Below are 13,963 nucleotides of genomic sequence, written 5' to 3' on the forward strand. Positions count from 1 at the left end.
AGGGTTGCTATGCTAATCTTCCCTGAAGAGGGTCTTTGCTTTCAGTATCCTAACCGTATTTGCATTTTCTGTATCGGACCCTATCAGATCCACTGCGGATGCCATTTCGTTACATTGGAAGCCAGACTCGTCTCGCATGGTGTTAAAAAGCCCAGGTGTGTGTTTGGCATTGAGCATCGTTGTGATCATGGCTAGTTTAGCTTGTGCGCGCTCGCTTCATTTTTTTCCTCTGGCTGTATGTGTTTTGCACAGGCACCGCACACATGTGTTTGATCTTGCTTATGCGACAATTGTTAAGTTTTATTGATTTAATTCTTATCGACAATGAATCAAAGATCGATTAATTAGCTGGGATACAAGATAGTTTGTACGAAGTCATACCAGTAAATAATCATGCCTTTTAAACATTGACCATGTTTACATGCACCCATTATGTGATTATAATGGGAATTTGGCAATATTGCGATTATACTTCACCTCATGTAAACAAAATACTTTGATAAAAATAATGCCATCAAGCTCATAATCGCAGCAAGTATAATCGTATTTTCAAACAGGTGGCATATGGCATTTTTAATCACAGTATGCAGCCATGCAAACACTTTAATCGCATATATGAGATTTGTAGCATTAAAGATAGTTGAAAATGTTGAAATGAAGTGAACAAAGCATTCTCTTGGGGTCCACCTGTATATTTAGCTTTTCTCATCTCGTATGTTGTTCAGCTGTATATATTTTTAAACAGTTTTTATTTTCATCATTCGCTGTTTTAATAAAGGTGATTGTGACGTCTCACGTGAGGCTTTGAGTTGCATGTAAACATTTCTTTAACTTTGTAGAAAACACTGAGGTATGAATCATACCGTCATTCGTCCAGTATGTTACTATATATCGACAATACACCAATTATGCAATATTTGTGGTTCAGTCATAACCAGGCCCAAACGGAAAACTCTGCAGTATAGCCCAGATTTCATTTGAATTGTAAGCCTTTAAAAAAGAAATAATTTTAGATGCAATTTTGTAATATTTACAGCTTAAATTCTCTAATATATTTTTAAAACATTTATAATCATTTCTGCACATTTAAAAAAAAAAACTATTGCAGAAAAAGCAAAAAAAGTCTGCAGATTACGCCTGGCCCTGGTCACAACCCAAAAATAATTCATAGAGGCAACGTTCAGTGCTTTTCTACCGTGTAACTTTAATCTGATTAATAGACCCATTTCTGTGAATTATAGATCATGCTTAGAAGCAGTTCTAGCAAGCAGCCTGTTTTCACCGGAGCTTGAATGAGAAAATTTGATTACTATCATCATTTAACATCAGACCATGCAACATTATAAAGGGCACAGATGAGAGATCGATTAAGAGGTCAATAAATGGATGCATAAAGCTGAGCAACGCAACCAATCCATTTGATGTATATGACATTTCTCTGCATCGATGCTGAAATACAGTTGATTTAAAGTGTGTGTGCATTGAAAGACATTGTTGAAGTTAGGTTCATCTTCAAAAGGCATTTATTTGAAAGTCAACTAACCTAAAAACATATCTAGTGTTAAGATGATGATGGGTATATTTAATAATCGATGTTAATAATAGTCAAAAATACAGTGTATGGGTCAAAATAATAATTTTTATGGCAAAAATCATATGGATATTAAGTAAAGATCCGTGAAGATTTTTTATAAATTTCCTACCTTAAATATATCATAAATGTATTTTTCTTTAGTAATATACACTCACCTAAAGGATTATTAGGAACACCATACTAATACTGTGTTTGACCTCCTTCAGAACTGCCTTAATTCTACGTAGCATTGATTCAACAAGGTGCTGAAAGCATTCTTTAGAAATGTTGGCCCATATTTATAGGATAGCATCTTGCAGTTGATGTAGATTTGTGGGATGCACATCCAGGGCACGAAGCTCCCGTTCCACCACATCCCAAAGACGCTCTATTGGTTTGAGATCTGGTGACTGTGGGGGCCATTTTAGTACAGTGAACTCATTGTCATGTTCAAGAAACCAATTTTAAAAATGATTTGAGCTTTGTGAAGTATTATCCTGCTGGAAGTAGCCATCAGAGGATGGGTACATGGTGGTCATAAAGGGATGGACATGGTCAGAAACAATGCTCAGGTAGGCCGTGACATTTAAACGATGCCCATTTGGCACTAAGGGACCTAAAGTGTGCCAAGAAAACATCCCTCACACCATTACACCACCACCACCAGCCTGCACAGTGATAACAAGGCATGATGGATTCATGTTCTCATTCTGTTTACGCCAAATTCTGACTCTACCATCTGAATGTCTCAACAGAAATCGAGACTCATCAGACCAAGCAACATTTTTCCAGTCTTCAACTGTCCAATTTTGGTGAGATTGTGCAAATTGTAGCCTCTTTTTCCTATTTGTAGTGGAGATGAGTGGTACCCGGTGGGGTCTTCTGCTGTTGTAGCCCATCCGCCTCAAGGTTGTGCGTGTTGTGGCTTCACAAATGCTTTGCTGCATACCTCGGTTGTAACGAGTGGTTATTTCAGTCAAAGTTGCTCTTCTATCAGCTTGAATCAGTCGGCCTCAACTTGCTTAAATCACTTTCTTTCCCATTCTTACATTCAGTTTGGAGTTCAGGAATTGTCTTGACCAGGACCACACCCCTAAATGCATTGAAGCAACTGCCATGTGATTGTTTGATTAGATAATTGCATTAATGAGAAATTGAACAGGTGTTCCTAATAATCCTTTAGGTTAGTGTATGTTACTAAGGACTTCATTTGGACTTTAAAGGCGATTTTCTCAATTTTTTTTGCCCTTGCAGATGCTCAGTTTTTCAAATAGTTGTATCTCGGTCAAATATTGTCCTATCCCAACAAACCATACCTCAATAGAAAGCTTATTCGGCTTTCAGATGATGTATAAATCTCAATTTCCTTGTGGTTCAGGATCACAATTTTGTAAAGCAGTAAAATCTGTAAAAGTGTCAAATGCATGATATCAATAAGGAATATTCATACATTCACTAAAAATCACCTTGATACCAGTTGATGGAAACACTAAAATGCCTTAGCTAGTGTAAAACTATTTCACAGATGCCATTCTTACACGCTTTAGTGTCAAAAATACAAAGTATTGTGTTGAGAGAGATTAAAACAGATGGAGCTATCAAACCTCTCGTGACGTTTCGACAGGAATGACTGGAAACTTCAGTCCAGGCAAAGCATAAGGCTGTGTGAATCAGAGGAACAAATGTACTTGTACCAGGAACTGTGTCATCTCCCTACGGATCAAATGGACACTAGCGGTCCAGGGCCCTGCATTTTGAAACATGATTTTTTTCAGTGCTTCACAAAAATGAAGATCTCTACTTTTAAACACGAGCATCTTCTTGAAAGAGTCTCTTATGAGGAGTACTGCAAATGCTATAGACAGGATGAAGTCTATAGAAGATCAATTAAAATTGAAGTTTTGTGTTTTGTGGCCACCTTTGCTAGTTTATAAAATTAAAAAGCAATTTTTAGATGATTTGAAGTGCCTTTACATTTTATTTTCCTATTGTGCCCAGGAAATATACATATGTTTTATGTAAAATCTTTTATACAATGGTTGAATACAAGGGTAAATTTTCCTGGTCTCTGTGTGTCTTTTTTTGATTGGTTGATCAGCATTTTTATTGGTTTGAACCACAAAACATGTGATGTCCATTCCAGTGGATGCACGGTCTTAAAGGGTTAAATACTTCTTTTCACAAGCTATATGTCAGTTTTGTTAAGTGCTCAAGAGATATTACATAAACACTGACATTATATAAACCATTAAAACAGAGAATAATCCAAACTCACCCCCAAAAACTTCAGTGGTTACATCTAAAAGAATGGCAACATATGGAAAATATAGTGGGTCTTTAATGGTGTTTATTTATAGTAGTGGAGTCACATGGTTAATCTCTGTGGCCTAGTTTTTGGGCTGGTACGAGGATAAAGCTCGTACCACAAATGAAAGACTGAGAATAACTAAATTCAACAGGATACACAGTAAAACTACTTATAAGGTTTGAATCAAACTGATGGAAGGGTTTTGCAATATTTCCTTTTGCGGTTGTACATGTGTGTACAAATGGCATCTTTAGGTTATTAATGTGTGGTCAACTTTAACCAAAATAGAAATTAATGCCTGGTTTCAGGACCTGCGGGTGTGATGGGATAAAAATAGACATGTGGTCACTGCTTTTAAAGAGGCCATATCCCGCTTTTTATCATGAATGTTGTACAGTACATAAAACTTAACTCATTGATTTTCACAAAGTTTCACAAAATGCCTCCAGGAAAATTTTCTTCTAAAAATATATAAACATACAAATATATAAAATGAAAGAAAAGACCCTCTGCTTTCATACAAACAATAAACAAACAAACAGTACGGGAAAAAAGATTTCATCACATCTTTATTTTTTCTCTGTTTATAAACTCTTAAACATGGGTATTTTTCTTAAAAAAGACAAAATTTTGAGCAAAAAGCTGAAATAATTGCATTTTATCAAACGATTATCAAAACATACACGGAGTGTATAATGAACAAAAATATTTTTGCTTTAGGTTTTTTATAAATTAAGAGCGCCATCTAGTGGGTTATCACAGATTTACAGATTACTATAAAACTCACCAGGAACACATTTTTTCAGACAAATGTTTTCTCTTAATTGACGAGATAACTCGTCAATGGTGAGGAAAGAGTTAAGGACCAAATCTTTGGTCCTTTAAATTAAATAAACCCAAACATTTTAAGTGACTTCTCATTGAAAATGTTTATAATTTATAGTTGTTTTAACCCACAGTTGGGGGTTATTTCTATAGTTGGGTCAAATATGGACAAACACAACTATTGGGTAATAAATAACCTGAAACTATGGGTTGAAATTAATCCAGTTGTTGAGTTTGTCCATTTTTGACCCAAAATATTTGTAAAAAAAAAATGTTGTTAATCTGTAATATCGCGATTATCCACTAGATTACGCACTTACCCAATTTATAAAAAAATAGTTGTGCATGTTTTGATAATCGTTCTGAATCTGATCTCTAACAAAATTCCTTCACAAAAATTCAACTATTTCAGGTTTTTGCTCTAAATTTCGTATTTTTAAAGAAAAATACCCATATTTAAAGCAACATTATGTAGTTTTTTTACCTTTAAATAATGTCTCTAAAATTATTTCAGTGATAGAACAACTTTTAACTAGACAAATTGTACTGTTGCTGCAACCTAAGCAACCTCCTAGCTGCTACAAGCACACTCTGAAAGTGGCGGTGGAGGGTAGGAAACACAGCCCCACCCCTCCCCCTGCCTGCAGAAGAGTGTCTGATACCAGGCACTGTTGCGCTTTTCAACCACATGGGGGAGATGTAAGTCATTTTTACATGGAAACTACATAGTGTTGCTTTAAGAGTTTATAAACAGAGTTTATAAACACATGTTTTTTTTCCGTTTTGTTTGTTTGTTTATTGTTTGTTTGAAAGAAGAGGGTCTGTTCTTTCATTTGATATATTTGTATGTTTATATATTTATAGAAGTTTTTTTTTCTGCGTGGAAGGCATTTTTGTGAAACTTTTGTGAAAATAACAAAAGTTTGTACTGTAATTTATACAGTTTTGGCAAAAGTATGCAGCAAACCTCACAGCAAATCAACACAATTTTTGGATAATTTTATGTATATAATATTTAAACTGCTATAACAATAAAAAAAAAGTGTACTCCCAAACAAAAATGCCAGAGTTATATTAATTTAAAGGTGTTCATCACCTTTTAACCCCCCACTAAAAAAGGGCTGCGCTAGTTAAAGGGTTAATCAGTAGGGCTACTATTAAATAAAATGCAGTAAAGATGGGTTGACCTGCCACCTCTCAGCTGTGACTTTCGAAGTTATTCATGCGTTAAAAGATTTGCTGGACACCGATGCAATGAAACTTTCTTCTGAGAAAAGCCAATTGATTTCCCCTCTGTGCCTTTATTGCATTTCTGCAGGTTTCTATTGTGTGTGCAAATGTGGCATGTAACAGTATTGCGTCTCTTATCTTCTCGCATTGATTGCATTTAAAGAATTCGCAGAGGAAAAGAAAGGAATCAATTGCAAGAAATAAACAATAACTCCCAGTTCTCCTCTGTCTGATCGAATCTAATGTGTTCTGACAGACACCAAACAGGAGAAATAAAACACACTGGGTTAAGTGTAGCCTGCCGACTTATATGAACCTGCTGCTTGTATATGTTGGAATTGTTAATGGTGCATTGTGTAACTTTTAGGAGGATCTGTTGACAGAAATATAATAAAATATGCATAACTATATTGTCAGTTGGGGTGTAACGATACTCCGAAAACCTGCAATACACCACCCTCGGTATGTTTCACGATATTCTCATGGCATTTTGCGATGCCAAGCAGTGCCGGCCTGAGCCTCTTGGGGGCCCTAAGCAGAATGTGTTTGGGGGCCCCCCTCCCACCACGCGGACACAAATGTCACGCTCTAATGTTACATTATAAATGAATACAGTGAGGTTAAATAATGAAAAAAAACTATACTTAAATAAAATACTTTATTCTTCAATGTGTCATGTCATATTAACAGGCTATGGAATGTTAACATTGGCCAACAAGAAAAACCTCATCTGCTGCATCATCAGCTGTGGAGGCACTGACACTTGATGAAACATCAGGGGCGGGTAGAGTTGGTTGTGCTCCAAAGTACTTCAACAGTGTTCCTGAAAAAAATAGCATTGGATAAGTGCATAGTTGATCGAGCAGAATGAGTTTATTTGCTAATTTTTCATTACTTACACAACAAGCAATAAATAAATAAATATGAGGATAGCACTGTTACATCACTACCCACCATATAAATAAGATTGAAGTCTATTTTCATCACAGAAATCTCCCTACACAACATGGTATTGGTATATGTTCTCATAAAGTCCAATACCATCTCTTACCAAAGATCTTAGACAGAGAGCGCATGTGCTTTGCCTATGAAGCTGGAACGTTACCGATGTTGGAACGTTCACTTCAACACATACAGCAATGCTAGCTAGGGGTATGATGGATCACAAAACTCACGGTTCGGATCACATTATGTTTTTTGAGGCACAGATCTGATCATTTTTCGGATCAGCAGAATAAGGGGTTGGAAAAACTAATAAAAAATGAGGAAATTACTTACAAACATTTATAAAAAAACAAAGTTGCACATTAAGTAAGGACTAAAATTAGCATTAGGTACAGAAATCAAATCAAATGAATCATAACACTTTATTGTATGAATTAAATATAATTATTCTTCTTTAGAGCTACAGAAGTGATTTTCTCTTTGTCTTGGAAGGTTTGATTAACATTAATGAAACAGACTTAAGTAGGTTAATTAAGGTTACTGTCTCTTTAAGAGAAGCACGGACATGGTTTCTGCCTAAACTATACATAAACCGTCCAAAGACATAAACAAATGTTTTTATTGGAAAACAGTACTGTGGAGATCATTTTGTTTGTATGTGCACTGTCAAGAACAGAAAGATTTTATGTTCGTCTCTCCATGTGTGCCCTAGTGCACTTATATGCGGCGCGCTCACACAGACGGAAATACAGACGGCGGAGCATAAAACCGTTATGTTGTTTTCAGTGGCCTATTCCTTAAATATATGTTAATGGACTACAGTATGACACAAAATAGCGTAACTCTCTCTAAAGTTTAAACATCAAGTGTTAGTGTTCTGATCTCTGAAGGGAGCTGGGCTGGACAATTTAAACCGCATGGGCATTGGGCATGCAGAATACTGCTCACTTTAGCGCCTTTTTGCGGGATAAATTGTTTAAAATCACTTGAAATGTTAACTTTTGCAAGCCTTTGAAACACGTGCAAATGATAAACTTTCACTATTTAAGCGCATACGAGCCGAACCGTGGGTCGATCACGGTCACGGATTAACGTTGATCTGTCACACCACTAACACAAATTAAACATACTGTATATAATCATGCAAACATACCTTTATCTTGCTCTTTTTTTCTCATCCTTGGTCCTTTTCTTTGTTCTCTTTTCGGCCCCAGAGGGATATATCCTTTTTTGTGACATGTCAAAGGGCTCATCATTGTTTACAGTGAGTGACGACGTCGTGCACTTGCGCGCTGACGCGCAGGTGGCGCAGGTGTCTATGTTGCGCCTGACTAAAACGCTAGCACTGCAGACACATAGTTGTCTGCAAATCAAAATTTTCTTGTCTTTAATTATTCATTTATAAATTCGTATTCATTCATTCATCCATTCATATTACCTGTTTATGTTATTTAATTGTATAAAAAAAATATTTAAAAAAACGATTGGGGTGGGGGCCCCCTGGTGGCCAGCGGGGCCCTAAGCAGCCGCTTGGTTCGCTTATGCCTCGGGCCGGCCCTGATGCCAAGCGTAGCGCATACAGTTAAAAAGTGAAATTATTGTTATTATTATTTTTATTAAGGTAAAAGTGAATCTAGTGTTCTTTAGTATTGCTGGTGTCATACCATGAATCCTGCCCTCACATCAAAGAAAACCGAACTGAAGAACCACGACTCCAAAACCTACATATAAACCGAACCGTGGCGTTGGTGTATCGTTAACCCTCTTATTATCAGTGTTGTATAAAGACCTTACATAATGAACTTTATTGATTTTATTAGCTTAGAATGAGACGATTTTATCTACATACATCGCGGGTCTCCTTACATGGAAGTTGCCGTCATGTTTCTACAGTAGCCATAAATGGACAAATTGATTTACAGAGCACGTTTCATCCCTACGTTGTCTCAGACGATGACATGTTTGTCTTTTCGCGGCTACTGTAGCTTCTCATTGCGGTTCGAAATTGAGGTTGGGTGCAATTCGCAATCTCACCACTAGGATGCTGCTTAAAAACCAAACTGTACTTTTAAGGCAATGATTTTTTTTTAAAAAAAATCAATGTTTCATGTTTCCAAAACAGTGTATTACATGAGATTGCTATAATCTACTCAACGCTAACAACTAGAGATTAATTAATGTTGTTTAGCTTATTTCTATAACATAAGACAAAACATTTAGATTTAAAGTTTATAAAAGCTAAAAAATTTAAATACATGGAAAAACTAGGTTCCCTTTCGAGGAACTCGAGCTGCGTCGCCATAGCAACGCTTTGGGGAACGCCTCGGCGTGACTAATCTGAAGCACGTGTAAAACATAAACAATGATGAGATAATTGTATACTGACCGTGATGCCGTGCGGACCAGGGGTATAAGAAGGCATCCTACACAAACACACTCGCTTTTAGTGCCTCAGCAAGTGACTACGTGTATGTTTGCATAAATCTGAAGTATGTTCAAGAAGTTCAAGTATGTGTATCTCCCTGTCAGCGCGATATCACAGACAAGGATACACATGTATATGTGTCTTCGAGCGCAGCACGCACAGTTGTTTGAGGATATTGGCTGTGTGCACTGTGATCATTCCCGTGCACGTGTTGCGCTCCAGCTTCGCGTTTAGAGAAGGATATCTCAGGCTCGCGGATCCGGTCCCGCTTCTGTCGAGGCAGAGCGGTGACTGCACTCGTGCGTGCAGGCGGCGGTATCCCCGCCTACACCCGTGACATCTGTCTCTCACTCTCTAGGAAGCTTGGGCTCGCGGTTGCGCTCGTGGGAGTCGCCATATGATTTCGTGCAGGCGGCGGTATCTCCGCCTGCACGTGAAGTCTCTCTCTCGCCGGATCGGGAAGGCGCCCTGCGTGAGAGCCATATATTTTCAGCTGTCTGTCTCCGATGGATCCTCTTCATAATCCGCCTACTGTTTAAGGCTAAGCGTGCAGTTTCCACGTGAAGCCTCCTCTTTTTACAGTATGGAGGTATTATATATACATACGTTTTTTACACCTGTATGTGTAGACTATGTATGTGTATCTGCCTGTCACAGCCTGCATGAGCTGTTTGTCATTGTTCGATGAGTCAAACAGTGAATTTGTGTCTATGCTGTGTGTTGCTTGTACAGCTGTGCACAGCATTTATTCTCCTGATCGGCCGCTGGTGCGCCATAAGTCAGATAATGATTTTGTGTGTTACGATTCGAGACCCTCATCTGCTGAGGCGGGTGACGTCTTCGTTCGTGGCACTCACTTTCTTATTGAAGCAAAGAGCTTATTTCTCCATTCAACACGGGAGGGTTTTTCCTGAGGGGAAACCCGTCTCGCATGATCAAAGTCACGCACCGTTGTTTGCGTGCTTTGGTAACAGGAAGAAAGCCATGGCTTCTGTCCCAAGGTCCTGTGTTGGGTGCGCGTTGTCGATGTGTGACGCTGACAACAGACGCATCCCTCACAGGTTGTTGCGATTATGGAAAGCCAAAAGGGTCAAAAATCGCTGAAACTCATCATCGGCTATGGCACTGAAATTGCCTTGGAAATGATGATGGTATGGGTTGGACTCCCATTTCCTTCTAGACCAGAGGAGCCATCATGTGTTTGTCTAGACAGACATCACATTGGTGGTTTTCTTAAATAAATCTCTAAGGCGGTCTGCAATCAAAGTCACGCATCGTGGTCTGCGTGCTCTGGTGGTGTTGAGGAAACCTTGGTTTCTATCCTAGGACTGTTTTGGGTGTGCGCTGCTGGCGTGTTACGCTGAGAACAGACACATCCCTTACAGGTTGTTGCGATTATGGAAAGCCAAAAGGGTCAAAAATCGCTGAAACTCATCATCGGCTATGGCACTGAAATTGCCTTGGAAATGATGATGGTATGGGTTGGACTCCCATTTCCTTCTAGACCGGAGGAGCCATCATGTGTTTGTCTAGACAGACATCACATCGGTGGTTTCTTAAATAAATCTCTAAGGCGGTCTGCAATCAAAGTCACGCATTGTTGCCTGCGTGCTCTGGTGGTGTGGAGAAGACCTTGGTTTCCATCCTAAGGCCTGTTTTTGGGTGCGCGCCACTGGCGTGTGACGCTGACCAGACGCACTCCCCACAGGTTGGAGTACAGTATGGAAAGCTGAGAGGGCCAAAATCACTACATTATTGATTTTGGGATAATGGCATTGTGGTCTCTGGACAAACTGTGCTCGTTGACGACAGTTTAGATCCCAGCCCACTTGAATATGGCAAATGCCCTGTATGGCAACACCCATTGCTGGGGAGTTGAGACTCCAGCCTGATGTGGTGAATCACATTTGGAGAGGATCTGGACGCGCAGAGGTGGATCTGTTTGCGTCTCAGGACCGCACACACTGCCCAATGTGGCTTTCTTTTTTCCCAAATCACTCTGCCACAGAAGTTCTGGAGGAAGCTTGCCAGTGATATGGCCTGTTGGTTTGGCCTCTGAGGGGGCCAGGCTCATAGGCTCAGGTCTCTAAACTGAGGTTGTGGAGACCACACTTTACTCCTGACAAACCCAGTTAACCGCCCTGTTTATGTGGTGCTGAGGTTTCTGTAGGGGCAATTCTCTGCTGGCTTAACTCCTTCCACTCTTAAGGTTTAGGTGGCAGCAGTCTCTGCCCACCATACTCCTTTGGAAGGTTGTCATGCTCCCAACTGAGGTTGTGGAGACCAGAGCTCCCTCAGGAGCTTAGGCACTACGTGGAGAAACTTCACCTCATGGTGTTCAGCTCACCTGACAGACCCAGTTAACTGCCCTGTTTATGTGGTGCTGAGGTTTCTGCAGGAGCAATTCTCTGCTGGCTTAATTCCTTCCACTCTTAAGGCTTAGGTGGCAGCAGTTTCTGCCTACCATATTCCTTCTGGAAGGACCTCATACCTCGTCTGGACAACCCCTCGAGAGAGCTTTATGCCCTTAAGTGGAGAATATTTCACCTATTGGTGTTTAACTCCCCTTACAAACCCAGTCAACTGCCCTGTTTATGTAGTACTGAGGTTTCTGCAGCAGCAATTCTCTGCTGGCTTAACTCCTTCCACCCTTAAGGTCTAGGTGGCAGCAGTCTCTGCTTACCATGCTCCTTTGAAAGGACCTCATGCTCCCGAATGAGGTTGTGGGAACCAGATGATAACTTCAGAGCTCCCTTAACAAGGAAGCTTATGCCCTTCAGTAGAGAAACTTCACCTTTCGGTGTTCAGCTCACCTGACAGACCCAGTCAACTGCCCCTTGACGTAGTACTGAGGTTTCTGCAGGAGCATATCTTTGCTGGGTTGACTCCTTCCACACTAAGGTTTAGGTGGCAGCAGTCTCTGCCTACCATACTCCTTTGGAAGAATGTCATGCTACCAACTGAGGTTGTGGAGACCATATCTTTACTCCACCTTTAAGATATAGGTGGCAGCAGTTTCTGCCTACCATACACTTCTGGACTCTCTGAGGGCAGTCTACATACCAGGCCACCTGAATGTGGCAGATGCCCCTTCGAGACAACATACATCTCTGGTGGGAGTGGAGACTTCATCTAGATGTGGTGAACCACATCTGGAAAAGATTTGGACGCGCAGAGGTAGATCTGTTTGCATCCCAGGACACCACACTTTGCTCACTGTGGTTTTCCATGGTACAGGCATGGCCGAGGCTACGTCTGTATGCTTTCCCCCGTGGTTGTGTTTATCCCTCCACGGGGCAACTTTATTCCCTTAAGTGGGAAATGTTCACCTCTTGGTGTTCAGCTCATCTGACAGACCCAGTTATAACTGCCTGTCAACGTAGTGCTGAGGTTTCTGCAGGAGCGTTTCTCTGATGGATTAACTCCTTCCACCCTTAAGGTTTATGTGGCAGCAGTTTCTGCCTACCATACTCCTGTGGAAGGCTCGTCAGTGGGTAGACACCCATTAGTGGCTCGCTTTCTTCGTGGGACTCGTAGATTGCGACCTGTTAGTCGCTCTAGGGTGCCCACTTGGGACCTAGCGGTCGAGCTGGAAGGGCTCTCGTTAGCTCCGTTCGAGCCACTTGAGACTTCGCCAGATAGGTTTCTGGCCTTTAAGACTGTGTTCCTTCTGACTATTACTTCTTTAAAGCGAGTGAGGGACCTTCAGGCCCTGTCGGTATCCCCGACATGTCTTGAGTTTGCACCCGGGATGGCTAAGGCTTTTCTACACCCAAAGCCAGGTTTTGTTCCTAAGGTGCTGAACAATGTGCCGAGGCCCATTGTTCTGCAGGCCCTTTGTCCTCCCCCATTCAGGAGTGCGGACCAGGAAAAGCTGAATTTGGTGTGTCCTGTGCGAGCACTGGATACATATGTTCACATGACTGCTCAGTGGAGGAGTCCGAGCAGTTATTTGTGTGCTTTGGTTCACCCAGAAAAGGTTTACCGGTGACCAAGCAGACTCTGAGCTGATAGACAGTGTATGTTGTCTCACAGGCTTATGAACATCAGGGTATACCCTCACCCGTCGCTGTGAGTGCCCACTCTACTCTGGGTATGGCTGCCACTAAGGCCTTAGGGTCAGGCGCTTCACTCCAGGGCGTATGTGATGCGGCCGGTTGGTCTTCGCCGCTCACCTTCGTCAGATTTTATGATTTAGACCTAGACTCCTCTTTAGGGTCCCAGGTTCTTTTGCCTTGACTGTGTTCAGTTATACACGCTGCAGGCATTTGGTAGTATGGAAGCGTGGGCATCTCGTTCCCCAAAGCGTTGCTATGGCGACGCAGCTCGAGTTCCTCGAAAGGGAACGTCTCAGGTTACGTATGTAACCCTGGTTCCCTGAGAAGGGAACGAGACGCTGCGTCTCCATGCCATACTCCTTGCATCCCTGCAGGCACTTGCTTCGGCACTGGGTAGCGAGTGTGTTTGTGTAGGATGCCTTCTTATACCCCTGGTCCGCACGGCATCACGGTCAGTATACAATTATCTCATCATTGTTTATGTTTTACACGTGCTTCAGATTAGTCACGCCGAGGCGTTCCCCAAAGCGTTGCTATGGCGACGCAGCGTCTCGTTCCCTTCTCAGGGAACCAGGGTTACATACGTAACCTGAGACGTT

The 13,963-nt window shown here is 41.0% G+C and overlaps 1 protein-coding gene and 1 long non-coding RNA gene across 3 annotated transcripts in view; one reads left to right on the forward strand and one right to left on the reverse strand.

Annotated features, from left to right (window-relative positions):
• LOC141362454 (N-acetyl-beta-glucosaminyl-glycoprotein 4-beta-N-acetylgalactosaminyltransferase 1-like) overlaps positions 1–13,963 on the forward strand; it is a 177,925-nt gene that overhangs the window by 94,683 nt on the left and 69,279 nt on the right. The gene's annotated exons all lie outside the window — the stretch shown is intronic.
• LOC141362475 (uncharacterized) lies at positions 6,576–8,435 on the reverse strand. The gene is made up of 2 exons (XR_012368262.1): positions 8,035–8,435; positions 6,576–6,759 (listed from the first exon to the last, which is right to left on the reverse strand). It is a non-coding gene; the product is annotated as an uncharacterized lncRNA (long non-coding RNA).

This window comes from Misgurnus anguillicaudatus, unplaced genomic scaffold (genome assembly GCF_027580225.2).
Source record: "Misgurnus anguillicaudatus unplaced genomic scaffold, ASM2758022v2 HiC_scaffold_27, whole genome shotgun sequence".
NCBI classification, from domain to species: domain Eukaryota; kingdom Metazoa; phylum Chordata; class Actinopteri; order Cypriniformes; family Cobitidae; genus Misgurnus; species Misgurnus anguillicaudatus.